This window comes from Tursiops truncatus, chromosome 7 (assembly GCF_011762595.2).
Source record: "Tursiops truncatus isolate mTurTru1 chromosome 7, mTurTru1.mat.Y, whole genome shotgun sequence".
In the NCBI taxonomy this organism is placed as follows: domain Eukaryota; kingdom Metazoa; phylum Chordata; class Mammalia; order Artiodactyla; family Delphinidae; genus Tursiops; species Tursiops truncatus.
The window spans coordinates 66,794,016-66,816,147 of record NC_047040.1 but is presented as its reverse complement, the minus strand read 5'-3'; the positions used below and the strand labels follow the sequence as shown (position 1 = coordinate 66,816,147).

Genomic DNA, 22,132 nt, shown 5'->3' with positions numbered 1-22,132 from the left:
GGGGACACCGGTTCATGCCCTGGTCCAGGAAGATCCCACATGCTGTGCCTGCGCGTCCGGAGCCTGTGCTCCGCAACGGCAGAGGCCACAACAGTGAGAGGTCCGCATACCGTTAAAAAAAAAAAAAAAGAAAAGGGGGGGAATACGTTTGTAATACTAGAGAAGCCTAGGTAGACTAGTGGTTAAGTGAATGTGAGCAGGTCCACACTGCTGCTCCCACCACCTTCTAGGTCTTCAGCCTTGACAAGGTCTCACCTTTCTCTTCCTGAATTCCTCCAGCTGTTAAAGAAGCATCTTAGCACTCATCTGTGAGATGCTACAAAAATAAAATATATGTTAAACTCTTGGTGCAATGCCTGGCTTATAGTAAGTAAGCACTTGATAACTGTTTGCTGGGTTCTATGTTCAAAAAAGTAGGCCCCTGATTTATTTTAATATAGGATGGACTTTATTTTTTTTTAAAGTCATTAAATTTTATTACGCAATTGCAACCCACTGAGTAACGAGATAGTCTTTTGTATTTTCCCCATAAATATGGCATAACCCAATAAAGTTCATTTATGCAAACTCAAATAAATTAGGGCCTGACTATTCACCTCACCAAAAATTTCACACTGATTCCTTTAAGTAACAACTTCTTTCAGTACATATAAGACCAAAAATTAAATTTCCAAAAAAAAAAAAATTTTTTAACTTTTCCAGAATTATATTTTAGAAAGTGACATATGCTTCTAGTTATGATTCATATAGGTATATTGTCAAATAGATTGATGTACATGGAAACATTAAATTAATACAGTATTACACATTTTCACTGTAGTCAGTTGGTACTTTAAATCTAGTTTTTCAGCACAGCTAAACGCAACAATACCTAAAGAAAATCCACACTGTCATATGACATCCTTGTTTAATCAACAACAAAGATTTTGTAGTCATGCATTTACTCTAACCACTGTATAAACAACCATGTAACCTTCAAAAGACCTCATGGGGGTAACCAAATGTTACGAAATTATAAAGTCAAACTGGGCACTCAAAAAGCTTATCTGTGAGGAAAGATTTTATCTAGAATCACCGTTGTTTAGTTCAGCTTAAGAGATAAAAACAGCATTATTCCCATTATATAACTGACTCCCATCATCCAAATGGAACATCGAGGGTGTGTTATTGCAGAGTTGGTAGCCCTTTCAAGTACCAACAGGTAGTAAAAGTCATCAGGTAATTATTAAATGAAAGCATTTCCACCCCTCTTAAAATAAGAAGTGGGCAACAAAGTAGCAAACTAAACACAGGACTTCCAATTTCGGGTCCAGTGTTTACTTTCCACCCTCAACTGAACTTACTAGGCTGCTGGAACTCCTCAAGTTGTTTGCAAGAAAACTGCAAGCTACAAAATTCAGTACTATCTTTTTTATACAGTTTCATGATTGTTTTGAGTCATTTTTTGGAAAAGTGAAAGAGAAAAAGGAATGGGAACTAAGATTTTAGGGTCCTACTACCATGTGCTTTACACACACATGAAAATGTGTTTTAATCCCCATTTTATGAGCAAGGGAACAGAGGCTCTGAGAGGTTAAGTAACTTGCCCAAGGTTACCCAATAAGAAAATGGCACATCTTCAATTCAGACCCAAGTCCATGTGACAAAGTCAGAACAGGTAGACGGAAAGTTTTTTTTGTTTTTCTTTTTTTTTCTTTTTTTTTTTTTTGCGGTACGCGGGCCTCTCACTGCTGTGGCCTCCCCCGCTGCGGAGCACAGGATCCGGACGCGCAGGCTCAGCGGCCATGGCTCACGGGCCCAGCCACTCCGCGGCATATGTGGGATCCTCCCGGACCGGGGCACGAACACGCGTCCCTGCATTGGCAGGCGGACTCTCAACCACTGCGCCACCAGGGAAGCCCCGGAAAGTTATTTTTTAAGAAGGTTTGGGAAAGTAATCTCTAAAGAAAGTCTTTCACATGATACATACTAAAATCACATATACTTTGAATAGATGGATCAAAGCAATAAGGTACCAAGCATGATCTTGGAGAAGGTGCTTTCTCTCTCATTGTCTCAAGTTTTGTTTTGTTTTTTCACCTGATAAATAAGGACAAAGACAGTAGTATCTCTCACACAATGTTGTTTAAAAGACAAATACTCTAATATATTTAACATTCTTAACATAAGACCCAGCATCTAATAAGGTCTTAATAAATGTTGGTCAATTTTTGTACATTACTCTTGCTGTCATGTATAAAATTAAAGAGTCTTTACTCTCTGCTAGGTCATCAATTGTGAGGTCTCTGAAGAAGTCACTGGGTCTGTCCTATTCTCTGTCTTGAAAGAGGATCGAGTAAGTGCTCAACAGTCTTTGAATAAATAAATCTAATAATTTCCCATTCACTTTTATCTCAATGCATAATTATTGATTTAAACGCCTTGATTCAAACGTTCTCTGAGGGCAAATGATCCTTCATAGGAAGTCCTAGTTGCTTAAAAAGAAAAAACACAAACAAACCCAGAACCTCCATACATCATGTAAAGAAAAACTAGGCAGACATACATGCAAAAAAAACGCCTCAATTCACAGCTTTTTCTTCTCCATTTGAAAGTAATCACCCCGAACTCTAGAAAAATATATAAATTCTCATCATCTTCTGAAGTCTTCTACCACCCTCTAACAGGATCTTATTACCAGTCCTCTAATCATACAGCAAGGAAAGAAGAGCTAAAAATCAATATTTTTATGTCTGTCCACTCGACTCTATATAAATGTTTTTGAATATTTACATTTTTAACTTGTTGTCTTTATAATTCTATCAGATAGGTTACTTTACCTGTTGACACCTTAAGCATCTACAAGTTGATAAGCACTAGTCTGGGGAAGGGCACACACTGAAATCACTTCTTCCACTGCCAGCTTATCTCAAAGGTGAACTAGATTGGATCTCTGCAGCAGGAAGGTGGGGTCAGAAATGTGTACTTTTCAAATGTTCAGGTAAGGGACAGCACAGTGATGAAGAACATAGGCTTTGGAATCAGACAGACCTGACATGAAAACCTGGTTCCATCCCTTCCTTAATCTCAGTTAAGAAAACTGTATGAGCCTCAGTATCCTTCTGTGTAAAAAGGGATGAAACATGAACTTCACAGGGTTGTTGGGAGGACTAGGGGAGCCAGTGTATATGCAAGTGCTGCCACAGTACTTGGTTTTAATAATATCAATGACCTATTTTCAAGCAACTTTCAAAGAAAGCATTACAATCACCTTAATTAGTTAAAGGTCCATGGGGAGTGTTCCTTCCCAAGCCATTCCTTTTACAGCCTCAAGCATTCACCCAGATTCCTCTATCTGACATGTATAAGAAGGAGAAAAGGCAAAGAACAGGCTAGAAGATAACAGCAACTATTGGAAAAACACAAATTCTTCCACCACATCCCTCTTTGCAAAAAAGTTTCTTAAACCAGCAAAATCCTAATGTGGACAAAGCAATAATTGAAAACTCACTGTGAACAAAATAATGTGAGCCAGTGCTACTGTGAATAAAAAGATGAATAAATCCAGGGGCTTCCCTGGTGGCGCAGTGGTTGAGAGTCCGCCTGCCGATGCAGGGGACACGGGTTCGTGCCCCGGTCCGGGAGGATCCCACATGCCGCGGAGCGGCTGGGCCCGTGAGCCATGGCCGCTGAGCCTGTGCGTCCGGAGCCTGTGCTCCACAATGGGAGAGGCCACAACAGTGAGAGGCCCACGTACCGCAAAAAAAAAAAAAAAGATGAATAAATCTTGCTCTTAAGAAGCTTACAACTTAGTGAGAAACAAGTTATAAATAAAACAAAACTAAAAGACAGACAGTAGTACATGCTCTGACAGAGTTAGTCAAAGTACCATGAAAGCAAAAGGGAAAAAGAAATATATCTGGTTCAAGGATCTATACAAGCTTCAAGGAGAAGGTGGAATTTGCAACTGGGCCTTGAAAAAATGCGTGGATTCCTCTGGGCAGTGAGATGGGCCAGTAGAATTCCACACTGGAAAACACTAGACAAAAGCAAGGAGGCTGAAACTTCCCAGTATTCAGGGGATGCCATAGTCTGTCTCTCAGGTCTGAAAAGAATGTGAATAGAAAGAGATTACGGGAGACAAAGCCAGAAAGGAAAGTTGGGACCAGGCATCCGTGCATTCCCAGTGCCTACTACAGTCTGGCCTTTACTGTTCAGGCAGCAAAGACCTTTTTGGGGAGAGCAAGGGAGCTTGATAAGAACCAACTCATGATTTGGAAATATTCCTATAATTACATTAAATCCTAAAAAATAAAAACTCAGAGCAAGAAGGGGCTATCAAAATAGCCCAGGCTTAAAGGAGGACATCAAGAAATGGAAATTAAAAAGGACATTATAAGAGTCCATAAGATTCAGCAATTTCTAATCCTTATAAGGTAGAAATACATTTCTTCCACTCAGGATAAAAGTTAATAGTGGGGGCTTTCCTGGTGGTGCAGTGGTTGAGAGTCCACCTGCCGATGCAGGGGACATAGGTTCGTGCCCCGGTCCGGGAAGATCCCACATGCCACGGAGCAGCTAGGCCCGTGAGCCATGGCCGCTGAGCCTGCACGTTCGGAGTCTGTGCTCCACAACGGGAGAGGCCACAACAGTGAGAGGCCCGCGTACCGCAAAAAAAAAAGTTAATAGTGGGCTAAGTGGAGCTGGGACAAGAGAGGCTGACCAGCATGTCAGAGCAAAAGTCAAAATAATCCCCCAAAGTTGCTAGCCATAGGTTCAGTATTGGTTATAAGGGGTGTCTATACTATAATAAAGGGGTATCAGTTGGTAGATGAAACAGAATAGCCAAGGTCTCAAGGCACTTTTGGTACGTGTAGAAGTCAGTCTGGGGATGTGGTCAAGGTTCTTGGTGGGTCTCTCTGGTTCACGGCAGGCTCACAGCTAGTTACTGAGGCCACAGAAATCCAGACCGCAAGAGGAAAAGACTAGCTAGCCAGGGAGTCAGGGCCCAGTCAAATGGCCTGTAGTTCAAGGCAGGACTCTAGTGAGGCATAAGAAACATCCAAAGGCTCAGTGGGGAAGCCCTGGGTATATGGATGTTGACAGCACACTTAACAGTGGAGCTTGAGGTAGCAGGAATAATTCTAGACCACACCCACGGGTGGAAGAGGCTTTGTCTGAATTAACTAATCAACTTTTGAACCCACAAGTTGAAAGTCTTTAATACTGAGAAAGGCCGAATAGGACCCAAACTAAGATTGCTGTATGAACATGAACTTGTAACACAAATGTTTTTCTGAACTCCTAACCTAAATTCCTTATGTGATATGAGTGTAATGGTATAGATTACCAAAACAGAAAAAGAAAAAGATTAAGACCTAGTACCCACTGAGATAAAATACATTTATCCAAAAACAAGACAAAGTATTAAAACAAAAAGTCTTTCAGTCCATCATAACCTTAGGAGAACTTGCACACCGGGCCCAGCTTTGCCTGTAGCCTCACCTGTCCCTGCCCAGCCCATATGCTCTATTCACAATGGACTACACCACATTCTCCAATATTCAGGGCATTCTGGTGTTCGTATGCATCCATTTACAGTATCCATCTTCCTTTTCTGGCTTGGCAACTTGCATGCATCCTTTAAGTCACCTCCAATGTAAGAACTCTGGTACCATCAACCAGAACTAATCATTGGGTGATTTCTTACAGCATTTTCTACTGGAGTATGATCTACTTGTCTTTCAAGATCAGCTCAAGAGTTATCTCTTCCAGGAAGCCTCAGGTCTCTCACAGCCATCCGCGTGTGCCTTATTCCTAGCCTTGCCACCAACAGTATCACATCAATTGGCTGTTTCTACCATCCAATTATGAATCATTCATAAGCTATATCTAAATTCTAATCACTATTTTATGTCCACCACCTAGCTGTTTCTGGCATAAAGTAATTCTTTCATATGTTGAATAAATTAACATTTTTTCCATTTTCCGAATAACTGATAAGGTTTCATGTATTTATTTACTTTTGTATCATATTAACCTTTACTCTTTGAATGAAGATATTAATCCTTATTTCACTTGTATATTCTAGTTATCCTTCCATCAATTTCTTAGAAATTTGCTACAATAGATTTTTTAAAACTAGAGAAATATGACAGAAGTTTTTATTTCATTTAATGTAACAGTTGAACTGTACTAATTTAATCCTACACATATTGTTAAGGTGGAATTCAGGGATGTCAATAATAGTAGGCTATTGTGTCTGCCCACTTAAAGGGCACCAACCCTGCATAAGACTGAAAGTGTTTATCCTCCCCACCCCACACCAGGAATTTTTATGCCCTTGCTGGCATCACCCATTATCTAGAACCCATCAAAACCAGCAACACCCCCTGCTTTCCAGACCTTTGCCTCCATTCCCCAAGACACCACCACAACTATCTAACACATATTGTGCACTAGAAAGCAATCTGATAACAATAATAGCTACTCAGCATCTATACCCTTTGCTTATGGATACATGTAATTCTCAAAGCAGCCCATATTACAGATGAGGATATGTAGACTTAAATATGTAAGTAATTTACTCAAAATTTCACTGGAGTAAAGGGCTAAAGTAGGAATTTATATTACAGTTGACCCTTGAACAACATGGGGGCGGGGGCACTGACCCTCCACAAAGTTGAAAATGTGAGTATAACTTTACAGCCGGCTCTCTGTAGCCTGGGTTCTGCAGCCATAGATTCAACCAGCAAGGATCCCGTGTTACTATAGTATCTACTTAATGAAAAATAACCACGTAAGTGGACCCACGCAGTTCAAACATGTGTTATTCAAGGGTCAACTGTATGACTCCAACACTATGCTTTATCCATTACAGGGTTCTCAACCTTTCCCTTCAGCTAGAATCACTGGGAGGGCTTATTAAAACAGACTGCTGGGCTCCACCCTCAGACTTTCTGATTAAGTAGGTCTGAGAATCCACATCTATCAGGTTTCCAGTTTACTGACACTGCTGATCGGGGACCACACTTTGAAAACCACTGCACTATACCATAATGATAAAGTTGATTGGGGACCACACTTTGAAAACCACTACACTATACCATAATGATAAAGTTAAGTTACTTAATTGTAGACATCTCGTTAATTCAGTAGCCCTCAAGATGATTTGCTCTTGACAGAGGGCACCTAAGAAGGCATACCTTCCCAACAATAAAATCTGCTGTTAACAAAGAGGTGAGACATCAGGGGAAGAAAACAGTGCTGGGGACATGTTCCCAAATGAGAAATTCAATATAGTAACAATACCAAGTCCCTAAAAATTTGTATGGAAACTAAATGCAAGTAATCAATTCTCATTCCCAATTCTAAATTCAACATGGAAAAACAAATGCCTGAGAGCAGCCAGGAGAATTTCTAAAAAGAAAACTGACCATTATGACTTACCATACCAGATCATTTAAACATACTAAAGAGACACTTAACACATTTAAGTAAAACATTTTAGGTTGACAGAAAGGCAGGAAAATCAACAGAGCTGAATAGAAAGCGCATTAACAAACACAGAAATAAAAATAAATTTAATATATAATAAAGGTGCCATTTCACATCAGTGGGAAAAGATCACTTGTTCAACAGATAATGTTGAGACAATTCTTAAATTTAGACCCTATTTCATATGACAAAAGAATAAACTTCAGTTTGTTTCTGTCAAACATTTAATCTATCATACATTTAAGGGAATATTTTAAAGACATAATGCATTTCTAAGCAAGTACATGCATTTCTGAGTAAGACAAAACACATGAACTGTCTCTCAAATCATAAGAAACTAGAATGCTAAAAATGCTTCTATAAACAAAGCTGCATGATAAGTGATAAAACTGGGGAAATATTTAGAACATAAGAAATAAAAGGTCAATACTTTTTCCATATGAAGAGCAAAATACATATTAAGAGAAAGATAAATATAGAAAAGTAAATGAGATAAAGGGTATGAAGTAGATTTTTAAGAGAAAAATGAATGAAAATTAAACATTTTAAGAATTCCTCAATCACCACAAACGATCTAAGAAATACAAATTTATAATAATCATAATCATTTTCCCCTATTAGACTGGAAATCATTTTCCCCTACTAAATCAAACTGAAAAATGGAAAAAAAAAAAGAGTGAAGGCTCAGTGGTATCAGGAAGTATGCCAAATTGTCAACCACAGAGTGAATATTAAGTAGAGAAGGAAACAACTGCTCAGAAACTTGATATGTGTCTACTGTTTATAATCTTGAGGCCAGGTTTCCACTGACTCTCATTTAAAGTGTGCCCTTGACTCTAAAACATGAAGGATTTCTAAAGGTTTTTGTTTAGTTATTTCAGAAGGGGGGGTGGTGGAAAGGAACAGCTAGTTTTGTCCCTTGGTTTTTTTTGTTTATTAAAGTATAGTTGATTTACAATATTGTTAGTTTCAGGTGTACAACATAGTGATTCAATATCTTTATAGATTATACTCCATTTAAGTTGACTAGTTTTTTTTTTTAACTTCATGAATTCTTCCTCTTTTTGGAATAGTTTAGTGCAAAGAATAAGATGCTGTTGTTTTCATAAAATATGTAAGTACCGTCAGGAAACTCAGTGACGCTTGACAAATCTTTAAGAATGCCTGCTTCTGTGGAATCGCAAACTAGTAATGTGTGACTAGTGTTCATACCATTCAAATAACAGCCAGTTTCAATAAGAATGCTTGCTTTTTTTTTTTTTTTTTTTTGCGGTACGCGGGCTTCTCACTGCTGTGGCCCCTCCCGCCGCGGAGCACAGGCTCCGGACGCGCAGGCCCAGCGGCCACGGCTCAAGGGCCCGCTCCGCGGCATGCGGGGTCTCCCCAGACCAGGGCACGAACCACTGCGCCACAAGGGAAGCCCAGAATGCTTGCATTTTTAAGAAAACACACCAGTTCAAAATGTGAACACACTATAGTGTGCTATCCTCTTCCATGATCATCCCTTCTTTCTTCATGACCTTCATGACCTAGAAAATTGGGTTCTCACCAATTTTCTACAGTTTATGACCAGTGGTAACCTGGTTGTGATACCTTAATGAGAAAAAAATGCAGCTGTTCACTTTATGACCAAAGTAATAATCTGCCTTCCTTCAGAAATGGCATTTGACAATTTTTAACTGAATGAGTATCCATGTGGAAATGAAACTGGCAGGACACGAAGATAGCACCAACAATCCCGATGAAAAAGAACACCTTCATGCAGATGTCACCTCATGCTCCACACCCAAAAGAATCTGTGCTGTCAAGAGAACTAACCTCATCAAGAATTTAGGAAGGAAACACATAACCCATTCAACCAAATCACTTCATTTAAAGACATGTATCATCAACAAACAATTCATAAGTGGTTCCCATCTTACATATCATTTTTAATGTAAAGGGATTATTTATAGTTTACAGATGTGGAAAGTATGTGACCACCATATAAGAGGTTCCCAGCCTGTATTCTGCTCCTGCAGCTTCCTGAAAAAAGGATGAAACCTGAGCAGTGGATATGGAAGGTCCAAAATAAAAATCTAGTCTTCTTATACATGAGAGAACCGTCTTGGAGTCTCAAAGATAAGCTCTTTTCCTTAGGAAACACTGTCAACAATAAAGCCCAGTGAAAGAACATATTTGGTTAGTTGGTTATTTTCTTTCTTAGAGGAAAAAGGAATAAAGGTTTACAATATACACATTGTGTGCTCACTATCTCCACATCTTACCAGGTAGAGGCTTTTCTAATGATTGTAACGAGCCAGAAAACCTGTTTACAGAGAATCGCATTCCATGAACTAATGAATTACAAGATAGCATGATATGTATTGGGGAAACGATGATCCTTAACCAAATATCAAATACTAATTTACTTATTAGAAACCAAGAGTCAGAAGCTTAAACCAATCTTGTGAACTTTTCATATGGCTGATGTTCAAAAACTTTAATAATTTAGCTACAGAGATTTAATTGTGAAATTTAAATCATAGTCAATAAGTTTTATTACTCTGTCAATATTTCATGATTCCACATATGAATACTTCCAGTTAATCCCAGGCTTGAACCTATGAAATAGGTATCTTCATTTGCAGATAGAAAGAAGAAAAAAAGAAAGAAAACAGATGCAAAGAGGTGAGATAATTTGTCCAAAATTTCCTAACTGTTCAGTGGCTGAGCCAGGGTACAATAACAGGTCTCCCTGAAATGCCAAGACTATTCCCAGTGCTTCTTGACTGTCACTTCACATAGATAAGTCACAGGTTTAAGGCTACAAAGGTGGCTGCTGGAGTCCGGTCAGATGAAGAATAACCTCTATGTTGCCTGATGTCATTACTGGCAGCTCTGCCCCTGTGCCTGCTGAGCTAGGGGCCCTGGGAGCCCCAGGAAGGGAAGGAACAGGCCACAGCCAACCACCTCTTGCTGCCATAGCAACGATCCTCAGGCCTCCTGGGCTGTTGGATATTCCCTTTAGGAATTTTCCCTTTGGCACCTCACTGGACCTTGCGATCCACTGCCCCAGTGCGGGCAGCATTCTCCAGTCTTGCCATTAACAATCCCAGGCTGAGAAAGACAGTTTTGATACTCAGTTCTGACTAAGAAAAGTCAATGCTAACAACTTCCCAGAGTTCGGTGAGAAGAACTAATCTCAGGGAGAAATTTCATGGAGGTAGGGAGAGGGCACATACACACTTACAAGTTCTATATTCAAGAAAAGGTTCATCTGAGGAACCAGACATAATGTTAACCAAGGCAAAAAAAAAGTATTTGAAATTGCACAGTAACTGGCATTTCAGAGATTTGGACTTTCCTTATTTTAAAACAGAGAGAGTATTGTTTACACTGCCTTGGAGGTTGTTCAAAGATGTGTATTTTTAATAAGATTGAATCACATTTTCATTCCAGCCAAAGTAATTCTATTCCATGAATATAACTTCCATGTACTGCACATTTTCAATACAATTAGCTGCCAATGCCCAGCCCAATACCTGACACATAGTTAGCCTTCAATAAGTATCTGTTGAATGGAAAAAAAGAAAAATCAGTGAACTGTTGATTCTTTCAGGGAGATTTCTTGTATTGTTGTTGTTAAAATGGGTTATCTATTAAGAAGCTTCAAACCCAAACCTCCCCAATTAATCCAAGTTTAAAACTACCCTTCTCAAAATCCAAGGGGTGGATTTTCGAAACTGGGGACCCAGTTTCGTCACCCCTCAGTGGAGCCTGAGACTCCCAGCCCTCTCACCCTCCTTGACCCAGCAAAGATTAATACCCCGAACTCCCCATGTGTCCTCCCCAGTACTGCTGGGAGGAGACCAAGCCTAGCCTGGGGACCACACAGGCTTCATAGGAAGCAATGCATTCTTCCAAACCAAGTGGATAATTACAGAGACACCTAACTTCCCAGCCCATTCTAATAACTGACTACTCCTATTTTCCCCCTAAGCATGTCCTTTCCTTGGCATGTCTCTCTCGGATGGCAAGTCACAGGGCCATCCCACACAGATTTCTCTGAAACTTGTAATGGCTTTCACAGTTTCTAGCTGAGCTGGTTTCCTCACTACTGAATACTTTGCAGTCTTTCAGTTCCGGAATCACATTTACTCAAATCTGAAACTCATACCCTATCAAGGTTAATGATTTCATTGGAAATGTTTAACAACAGATGAAAGATCTAAAAAAAAAGCAAACACACACACAGACCCATATATGGTTTGTTATACAACTATTTCAAAAGGCATTTTTAAAAGAGTTTTAAATAAATGAAATAACCTATAATACAATCCTGGAGAAAAGAAATATAAAAATAGCATTTGTAGTTAAAAGTCTAAATGCTTATTTAAAAGTCTAGAAGGATGCATTCTATCTAAACTATATCTGAAAGTACACTGGTTTCAAGATGCAAATACTGATACATATTTATTTATACATATTTATCAGTATTCTTCTGATAAATAAATTTGGAAAATATTGCTTTCCATATTTCCATTTTGGAAGCCCATTACACATATTAGCATATTAAAGTTTCCAAGAAGACCTTTAGGGAAGAAAACAGTTTAATTTTGTTTAAACCCAGACTTTCCCAAAATTATTTGACTATATAAGTTGTTTTTACAGAAAACATTAACTTGTGTCTTATTCAGAAAGCACCTTGGGAAATGCTAAAATATAAATCATGTTAACAGTGGTTATCTCCAGGTGGCCTAGATAATGATTATTTTTCTTTACATATATTCCTATTGCTTTCAAACATTCTGTGATAAGCACGTCATTTAATAATCAGAATAAAATAAAATACAAAAAAAATGTTTAGTCCCACTTTACGTCACTCCTACTATTAGTTATTATTTTGGCTTTGCCACCCCTGGCAGTTCTGGGGAGGGAGGGGAGAGAGAGGAGGTAGGAAGCAGAATGCAAAGTAGCTGTGAAATCAATGCGTCCCACTCTCAGAACTGCCACTGCATAGCCATGTGACCCTGGACAGGACGCTCAGCTTCCTCTTTTGCACAACCTGGATAACAACTACATCAACTTTATAGAATGGTTGTTGACTGTTAAATGCAGTAGCACGTGTCATGCATTTAACACAGAACCTGGTGAGTAGTCAGTGTTCCATTAATGCTTATTGGTTGTATGACCAGAGTCACTCAAGCCATCATCCACTGTTCCTAAACAACTGTGATGCTGATCCTTCTAATTAGTAGAAATTTGAATGAATTTACAAAGCCTCTGAAGCAATTAAGACTCCATATGATTTTACATGCTATCTTGTAAAACACATTATTTAGAAGTTAATTTACAAGGAACACGTTATTGCTCAAGAAACTTTCCAGGTGCAGTCTCTGCGTGGGTATAATTTATTCTGCCTGAAATTTTTCATTAAACTTACTAAGGAAAAGTGGATCTTAATTATGTTAAGAAATTTTGAATTAGTCTTTCCTCTTTGACATTAAAACTCACCTCCAAGAATATAGAAAATATTCCTATATTACGTAAAAAAGCAAATCCAGGAAAACAAGTAAATAAGGCTAATTTAACTGTATTTTCTCTACTACAGGCTTTCAGTCAAGGGTGTGCTGGGTTAATTTTCAGACTATGCCATCATGCTGCCACCAGAACCTCAAGAGGTACAATTTTACACTAGCTGGACAAATGTGCCCACCCACCTCCTCTGTACTAAAGGATACAGTCACAGCATCCCTAAGGATGAAGGAGTCAGCAATTGGAGAGTCCTCTTCTCTTATCAATAACTAAAGTTAGTTTCTAGATTGCCACTTCATTCTACAGCATTTGTGGTAAAGAATAATGGCTCAATTTCTTGTTTATAGGAGGTGAAAGATCTTATTTTAATCTATGTGTAAAAAAAAGTTCTCTTCAGTATATGACAGCCTATGATTAGAATGGTGTCTCATGTCCCAACTCCCTCTTTTAAATAATGATGTTCTTGTGTATGATATTACAATTGAAAATTTTCAGTCACTGCATATCAGTCCTAACAAAATCAAAGAAATGCAGTTAGAGTTACTCTAATCTTATATCAGAGAAAAGTGAAATATTAAAAGGTAAGGCAATTCCCACAATAGTGAAGCGAGGAAACAGAATTACAATCACCTTGGTAGCATATTCCAAATCTCAGAGGGGGCATTTTTCTCCTTCAAAAGGGAATGTGATTTTCATTAAGATTAGTACCCATTTTGTATTCAACGTTCCAAGAACAACTTCGCTGCATCTGGCATGGGGACCTTCACAGGGGACTCAGGAAGAAAACCAACCCCATCACCCACTTCCTGGGAGAGGAAAATAAGAACAGGGTCCACCTCCTCACTCCATGTTTTCCAATTAGTATAATAATGATGCCAGCATTACAAAAGGTTGTTTCCAACAAAGTAGGTAATATTTAAAATTAAAAAAAAAAAAAAAAAGAAATGCCTGGCATGCGCTGGTGTTACTTCCATACTTTCATTCTGTGCTATCATCTTCTTCCACCAGGGAGAAAACTGAGGGCCAGTGAAAGGAAAGAAAGTGCCTAAGCCAGTGAGTGGCTGAGCAGAGATTCGGTTTTCCATTCCAGGTCTTCTGCTTCCAACTCCCTTCTACAACAGCTGCCTGTCAAGTGCTTATTCTGACTTCTGACTGGACTAGTTTTATTTGAAACCAAAACCAAATGCTGTTAAATGCCAGAGAGCCAAAATAAATGTTAAATGTACTGGTTCGCTGCATCAGACAACAGTAAGGTAGGCTGCTGAGTTAAATGGAGAGTATCAGAGTCGCTTAAAATGCTTTATGGAATGCTCTATCACCTGCCCATGCATTAAATGATCACTTTTTAGAGTTTTTTTTCAGATGAATTCTGGTTTAGAATTTCATCCTATTTTGGAACAGTGTAAAATGCCAACTTGTTGCCAAAAGCATTCTTAGAAAAAAAAAATGGATGAACTTGTTTTCCACTATGATATTCACAGTTTTGGACCCATTTTGAAGTGTAACTCTCAAAAACACTGGGAGAAGGAGTACTCATACTGATTTTTCTTTCCTAGGTGCCTATTTGATGATGTAATTTCTTCCATTCATGATACCTCTAAATTCTCAGCCTCTTCGTTCATGAGCTGGAAGAATACACCCTGTATTTTTTTATCTTACTCTTCAGCTATTACTGTTCACGTCAAAAGGCTAATTTCTTCTACCGATAGAAGAACTGAATCAAAATAGCAAGGCTCTTGACAATTTAGATTTCAGTGTGTTGACACAAATAAGGAAAATTCTTATGTACTAATTAATCATATAATTAATGATTAATTGCTTTACTCCCAAAACCTGTAACTTATTCTATAAATCAAATGTCACTCAGCTATCATTATTCAAATAGGACTATTTAGGCTGCAAATAATAATACAGCACTTATGTCCTGTTATTCAATTCTACACACGAAGGCCAAAGTTTTTCTTTGCTGGAAGTTTGAGATGGAAGTGTCATTACTCAGAATTTTCACTTGAACTACTAAAAAAACACATATTTCTTTCATAAATACTACTGCAGGGATTAATGCTGAAAGAGAATCTCAAACCAAGAATAGAGTTTTATAGCAGAATACTGAGAGATTTACAAAAGCACTTTTAAGGGTGTAGCCATTTGATGGGGTCTTAGCAATAATTCATTGATTGATGGCTGCAAAAATGAATGTTAACTAGACTGTACACCTGTAACTTACATAATATTGTACATCAACTATATTTCAATTAAAAATATCATTGGAGGATTTCAAATAAAAGATGAATGTTAAGTACTCAGTTTTTGTGTAACTAAGCTTATACCACTCTAGTAGACAAATAATTTGCTGGTCTACATTCCCAACACTGACCTCTTGTTCAGGGTCTCACAAATAATTCAAATAATACCCATCCATCCAATAACTGATCATTATGTGTCTAGGTATGTTCATGCATTAAACCCAGCTGTACACCCAAGAACAATATTTAAGAATATGGTTTCACAAAGGAAACCATCTCCAAGACAAAAAGACAACCTACTGAATGGGAGAAAATATTTGCCAATGATATGACCAATAAGAGGTTAATATCCCACATGTATAAACAGTTCACACAACTCAACATCAAAAAAAAAAAAACCCAAACAACACAATTTAAAAAATGGGCGGGAGACTTGAATAGACATTTTTCCAAAAAAGACATACAGATGGTCAACAGGCACATGAAAAGATGCTCAACATCATTAATCATCAGAGAAATGCAAATCAAAGCTGCAATGAGCTATCACCTCACACCTGCCAGAATGGCTATCATCAAAAAGACCATGAATAACAAACGTTTGTGAGGATGTGGAGAAAAGGGAACCCTTGTACACTGTTGGTGGGAATATAAATTGATGCAGCCACTGTGTAAAATAGTATGAAGTGTCCTTAAAACACTAAAAATAGAACTACCATATGATCCAGCAGTTCCACTCCTGGGTATGTAACAGAAGAAAATGAAAACATTAATTTGAAAAGATATATGCACCCCAGTGTTCATAGAAGCGTTATTTACAATTGCTAAGATATGGAAGCAACCCAAGTGTCCATCAACAGATGAATGGATAAAGATGTGGTGTATATTTATATGTATATATACACATACACACACACATACACACACACACACACACACACAATGGAATATTAGCCATTAAAAAAATGAAATTTTGCTATTTGCAAGAACATGGATGGACTTAGAAGCTACTATGCTTAGTGAAATAAGTCATATGGAGAAAGACAAATACTGTATGATATCACTTATGTGGAATCTAAAAAATAAAACTAGTGAATATAACAAAAAAAAAACAGACTCACAGATTTAGAGAATAAACTAGTAGTTACCAGTGTGGAGAAGGAAGAGGGGGAGAGACAAGATAGGGGTAGGGGATTAAGAGGTACAAACTACTAAGCATAAAATAAATAAGGATATGTTGTACAGCACAGGGAATATAGCCAATATTTTATAATAACTATAAACGGAGTATAACCTTTAAAAATTGTGAATCACTAAGTTGTACACCTGAAACATATGATATTGTAAATCAACTATACCTCAATTTTTTAAAAAGGTTAAAAAAAGGGAAAAAAAGAGGCAAACCAAGAGGAAAAGGAAATGGATAAAGTGCTATATGTTTTATGTCACATATAAGAATAATAGCATCCGCAAGGAACTCTACTGTCCAATATTTTCAGTAAGATTGAAATAATGTCGCAGTACATGATTAGTTAATAATTTATCTTCAGTCATTTAGTGATCATCAAGTGTGTGCTAAGAACCACATGGAATTAAGAAGTGGGGGGGCGGGGGAGAGAGAGAGAGAGAGAGATGAGGTTAACTCCAAGTTACTCAACCAGAAGTGAATCTTTATGCCCATGAAAACACACGTACAAAATTGTTCATAGCAGCTTTGATCCTAAGAGCTAAAAACTGTAAAAGGCCTGAATGTCTATAAATATTATAATAAAAAATATACTTATATAATGGAATATTACACAGCAGTGAAAAAGAATGAACTACTGTTAACTTTTAAAAAATGGATGAATCTCACAAGTATAATGCTGAACAAAGGAAACTAGACATAAAAGAACGATTTGATTCCATTTATATGAAGTTTAAGTATAAGAACAACTAATCTATTGTGATGGAGGTCACAATAGTGATTACCTTTGGGAAGTACTGCTGAAGAGAGAGCAAGAGGGAGGACTCTAAGCTGCTAGAAGTATTCCATATTTTGATCTGATTGGTGATTACATGTTTACATATGTATTAATACAAATTCATTGAGCTGTTTGATTTCTGTACTTTATGGTATCCAATTTTTTTAGTCCTATAAAATTTTTAAAAAATAATATGATCTCCACTTTTTAGGGTTTCACAATCTAGTTAATTTGATCAAACATATCGGGAATGAGTATTAGTACAATAGATTGTACACTGCTTAAAGGATACTAAAATGCCCACGCACATATGGTCACCTTCTCTTTGATAAAGGAGACAGGAATGTACAGTGGAGAAAGGACAGCCTCTTCAATAAGTGGTGCTGGGAAAATTGGACAGGTACATGTGAAAGTATGAGATTAGATCACTCCCTAACACCATACACAAAAATAAGCTCAAAATGGATTAAAGACCTAAATGTAAGGCCAGAAACTATCAAACTCTTAGAGGAAAACCTAGGCAGAACACTCTATGACATAAATCACAGCAAGATCCTTTTTGACCCACCTCCTAGAGAAATGGAAACAAAAACAAAAATAAACAAATGGGACCTAATGAAACTTCAAAGCTTTTGCACAGCAAAGGAAACCATAAACAAGACCAAAAGACAACCCTCAGAATGGGAGAAAATATTTGCAAATGAAGCAACTGACAAAGGATTAATCTCCAAACTTTATAAGCAGCTCATGCCGCTCAATAACAAAAAAACAAACAACCCAATCCAAAAATGGGCAGAAGACATAAACAGACATTTCTCCAAAGAAGATATACAGACTGCCAACAAACACATGAAAGAATGCTCAACATCATTAATCATTAGAGAAATGCAAATCAAAACTACAATGAGATATCATCTCACACCAGTCAGAATGGCCATCATCAAAAAATCTAAAAACAATAAATGCTAGTGAGGGTGTGGAGAAAAGCGAACCCTCTTGCACTGCTGGTGGGAATGTGAATTGGTACAGCCACTATGGAGAACAGTATGGAGGTTACTTAAAACACTACAAATAGAACTACCATATGACCCAGCAATCCCACTACTGGGCATATACCCTGAGAAAACCATAATTCAAAAAGAGTCATGTACCAAAAAGTTCATTGCAGCTCTATTTACAATAGCCCGGAGATGGAAACAACCTAAGTGTCCATCATCGGCTGAATGGATAAAGAAGATGTGGCACATATATACAATGGAATATTACTCAGCCATAAAAAGAAACGAAATTGAGCTATTTGTAATGAGGTGGATAGACCTAGAGTCTGTCATACAGAGTGAAGTAAGTCAGAAAGAGAAAGACAAATACCGTATGCTAACACATATATACGGAATTTTAAAAAAAAAATGTCATGAAGAACCTAGGGGTAAGACAGGAATAAAGACACAGACCTACTAGAGAATGGACTTGAGGATATGGGGAGGGGGAAGGGTAAGCTGTGACAAAGCGAGAGAGAGGCATGGACATATATACACTACCAAACGTAAGGTAGATAGCTAGTGGGAAGCAGCCGCATAGCACAGGGAGATGAGCTAGGTGGTTTGTGACCACCTAGAGGGGTGGGATAGGGAGGGTGGGAGGGAGGGAGACGCAAGAGGGAAGAGATATGGGAACATATGTATATGTCTAACTGATTCAGTTTGTTATAAAGCAGAAACTAACACACCACTGTAAAGCAATTATACTCCAATAAAAAAAAAGAAAAAGGATACTAAAATGATCACTTAATAACAGCAAAGGGGAAGGAGAGGGAGAAATAAATCCAAGTATCCATCAATAAGGGACTGGTTATATAAATTATGTTCATCCCTACAAAGACATAATACACAGCTATGAGGGAAAAATAGAGCCCATTATGTAGTAAAATGGAATAAAAACCAAGTTATATTATTAAGGGAGAAACAAGGTACAAAGTACCACCAACTGTGTATAAAAGAGTAAGAAGCAATATGCATCCACACACCCATTTGCTCCTGACTGTAAGGAGATACTCTGTCCAGTGGAGTAGCCACCAGCCACATGAGGCTTCTCAGCACTGGAGATGTGGCTGATGTGACTCAGAAAATAAAATTTAAATTTTACACAATTTATTTAAATTTCAAATCTGACAGTGGAAAATATTTTTGCTGGTAAAGACAACTTCATTGTTTTGCAGAATTATAAGCATGTTAACCACTGCATCATATATCATATAAATTGAATTTTTTTTCTTTTTTTTTTTTTTTGCGGTACGCGGGCTTCTCACTGTTGTGGCCTCTCCCGTTGCGGAGCACAGGCTCCGGACGCGCAGGCTCAGCGGCCATGGCTCACGGGCCCAGCCGCTCCGCGGCATGTGGGATCTTCCCGGACCTGGGCACGAACCCGTGTCCCCTGCGTCGGCAGGCGGACTCTCAACCACTGCGCCATCAGGGAAGCCCTTAAATTGAATTTTTAAATCTAGCTCCTAGAAAATTTAAAATTACATTTGTGGCTCACATTATATTTCCATTAGACAGCAGTGGTACAGGGTATCCTATAAGGATTTGTAAGGACCGTAACATTTGATTGCCTCTGGGGAGAAAACCTGGCGAATAGAAAGCAAGGGGTATAGGGGGGAGATCTCTCACTATTTTGTCATTTTTCTCTTTTGAATTCTGTGCCATTTGAATATATTGCCTATTAGAAAAATAATGAATAAAATGATGTGACCTATAAAGAGAATAATTGTCATTGGCATAACTATCAATTCACTTTGGATGGAATCTCTCCCCTCAAAAAACATACATGGTACTTTTGAAGAGGTTATTATACAGTTTGGGGCACAAAATGCTTTCTAATAACCTAAGATCACAGAAGTGCTTCACAAACTAATGGTACCAGAGTTACCAACTGAACATAAGAGATAAAGACTTCAAACCTCAAACTGCTAGTTTAGTGCCAGCACAGTCCAGCAATTTTGCACCACTGCCTCTTCTTCTGCAATCAGAGACTGTTCGTTCTGCTTTTCATTTTTCCATCATTGAATATATTTTGCCTGTTTTCCTGTTCCTTTCTTCACCTACATCCCCAAATAATAAAATTGTAATTATCTGTACATTTCCATTTAACTCAGCATGCATCTACTTGGCTAACCAAAGAAGGAAAAATGCCAGGAAAATTCTCCCCTTCACACCCATGAAATTTCATTTTTTTCCATAAAACAATAGTGTAAAAACATAAGCAGATCACAAAGGGCTCAAGGAGAGGGAGTAATGAGTATTATATACACAACTGAGATACACTTAATGTATTTAAATACAAAATTAAAAAATCCAAATTGCATACAAGATATTACCATTTCTCCCAAATTTTCCCATTTTATTTTAAAAATAAACACTTTGAACATTTTTTCTGCATTGACATAGCCAATTTTAGAACTTTAAATGCATATGGCAATGAAACTGTCTCGTTAGCAGTGTTCATTTTAAGCTGGTTGGTTCTCTAGGATTCAAGGAAGAAAAAAGCCTCCATTCTCAACTCCTAAAGGCTCCCCTCCTTTTCTCACATGCTCTCCTTCCACTTCCACAAGAATGTCTGACACAGGGCTGCATTGGTGAGTATCATTCTGAGGAAATGCTCCCAGGGTCACAGAGATAATGTGTGCAACGCTCAGGCCCTGAGACAGGCCCTCACCAGTCACACAAATCACGTGCCAGAATGAACAATGATCACCAAAAACAGGGGCTTTGACTAGGTTTGAGAGCATGGCATTCTAGATAACCTTTAACTAGTAAAACAAAATGGCTAAGTGCCAGAATTTTTAAAAATTGTTTATTAAAAAAAAATTGTTTCTTGACCGGAAATCTTATGATATCCCCTGTGAAGAACGGTAAGGGGTAAACATGTCGACAATGAAATTAAATAGCTACCACTGTACTACTCCCTGCCTCCTACACTGTGTGGGCCTTCAGCCATAGCCCATCACTTCTGAGTGCTCCAAGGCTGCTCCTTTAAAACCAATGGTACTTGGTATATTTTTGTGTTCAAACCATTACAATTATCTGTGGAGTTCCAGAAACTTGGTCGCTACCTTGCCTAGGTTTTACAGTGATACAAGGAAACTGGGAATACCCCAAATCCATGATATTCAAATATCCAATACTGCCAACTTCAACTTTTGATGTGCTTAATACCTGGAAGAATACGAAAATGATAGCAAAATTCATTCAACACCTTCAGGTAACTTTTAGAACTGCCACTAAATCGAACTTGCATAATCTGCTTAGTGTCTGAATTATGAGTTAACTTAGTAACTATGAGTCACACAAAAATAAAAGTCCCAGAGTGTTGCACACCAAATATATATATATATATATGTATATATATGTATATATACATATGAAATGCTGAATTTGATTAGGAAACTCTAAAAATGCCTGTAAGTGTGTACATTCTGGGCTATACCACTTATAAGCACTAAATTAGTTGGAAACACGTTCCTAGGCTACACAAAGTTACCACCACAAATTTCGGGACTACATTTTCTTAGCATCATCTAAGAGTGAATTTCCTATGTATTTCTACATACATACAGGATCACAAACAGATGAACAGATGATATGAACTACTCTTAGACATTACTCCTTTCAGACCAAACTGTATTTCAAAAATAATATATGGTAAACTAGAGTAAATTACAGGTTGGAATAGGTTCTAGAAACAAAATTTGTCCAATTTAAATGTAAGGGAAAAATCAGTATTATTTCCCCTTTCAGATCACTAGTGTTAAATATTTTTTATTGAAACGAAGTCACACCTAACTTTCCTAGGTGGGGGGAAGTTCATAGGTAATAAACTAACACAGTCAAACTTATCCTCTTTTAGAGGAAGAGAAACTGAAGAAAGAAGACTGGT

General features: G+C 37.9%; 1 protein-coding gene across 7 annotated transcripts in view; it reads right to left on the bottom strand.

The window, feature by feature from the left end:
* COBLL1 (cordon-bleu WH2 repeat protein like 1) overlaps positions 1-22,132 on the bottom strand; it is a 163,771-nt gene that overhangs the window by 131,284 nt on the left and 10,355 nt on the right. Inside the window, exon 1 of one of the 7 annotated variants that reach the window (XM_019922410.3) lies at positions 20,157-20,288. The exons of the other annotated variants lie outside the window; for them this stretch is intronic. The gene's annotated coding sequence lies outside the window, so the exon portion shown is untranslated. Of the gene's footprint in view, positions 1-20,156; positions 20,289-22,132 lie in introns of those variants that run through there. 7 annotated transcript variants of the gene reach the window in all.